A 1,166-nucleotide genomic window follows, 5' to 3' on the forward strand; every position below is an offset into this window, starting at 1 on the left:
TCCCCAAGCATGAACAGGTACAGAACACCTCCCTGGAAGTGTTCCAGGACAGGTTGGATGGTACTTGGAGGAACCTGGTCTAGAGGAAGGTGTCCCTGCCCATGGCAGGAGGTTGGAACTAGATGATCTTTAAGGTCTCCCCCAACCCAAATCGTTCTCATATTCTATGATATCAAGGAGCATTTTGATTGTAAAAAAAAAAAAAATTGAAACAGTCTTCAATGATACTTTTTAAGCTTTCTGCTTCTCCCTTTTCCAGGCACTGGGAGGCACCAGTGCACAAGCTAATGCCGTGCCCAGGCCCGGAGGGAAGCCAAGCAGCTGACTCAGGGAGCCTGCCAATTTTTTCTACCTGCTTGTACAAATGATACAGTTTCCCCAGTAGATTTTGCTGTAGGATTCCTGAAGTAGAGATAAAACCCCCTGGAGACTGTAAGAGGATCACTTCAGGGCTGCAAATCCAGTTACCTGGTGAAGCTGGAACCAATTTGTCGGAAGCAGTCACTGCAGCTTCTTTTTCTTGGTCTCACTTGTCTTTAAAGAGCAAAGCTTCATCTTTGTGCTAAATATTGGTGTTCCTGGTCTGAGCATCAGAGCTTTGAAGGGATTCAGGAAGGGACTGGAGTGTTTCTGAGACAAGAAACCAGCAGCTTAATTAGCAAGCAGTCTGGAGGCACACATGCATACATTTCTGGTTCTTAATCCATCTGCAGTAATTGCTTGGAAAGTTAAATTATGGAAATGGATTTGAGGCAAAGCCTTGTTTTCAAAACTCTGCTAATAAGTGGGTGAAGGATGATGCTGCCCTTTACCCTGCAGAGGGGTGGGAAGGTGGGGAACCTGGATGGCAGCAGGGAACTCTGGCAGGCATAGAGGACATGTAGGATCACTTCCAGGCAGGATTCTCGGGTGTATCCCATAAGCCAGTTAGCTTCCAGTGACCAAACTGGGGTTGAGAGATGCTTTGCTGGAGCTGAAAGGGACCTGGCAGGATCTCATTAGTCCTTCCTACTTCCCAGCAGTGTGATTAACCTGTTTTTATAATGACCACATCTTCCTCCTGCCTCTTTTAGCTGCCAGCAGTGCTGATCCCTAATTCCCTCCTCCACGGGGACAGGGAAATTGGGTGGGTGTAAAGAAGGAACTGGACCTTCCTCACCACAAGC

This window comes from Acanthisitta chloris, unplaced genomic scaffold (genome assembly GCF_000695815.1).
Source record: "Acanthisitta chloris isolate BGI_N310 unplaced genomic scaffold, ASM69581v1 scaffold3287, whole genome shotgun sequence".
NCBI classification, from domain to species: domain Eukaryota; kingdom Metazoa; phylum Chordata; class Aves; order Passeriformes; family Acanthisittidae; genus Acanthisitta; species Acanthisitta chloris.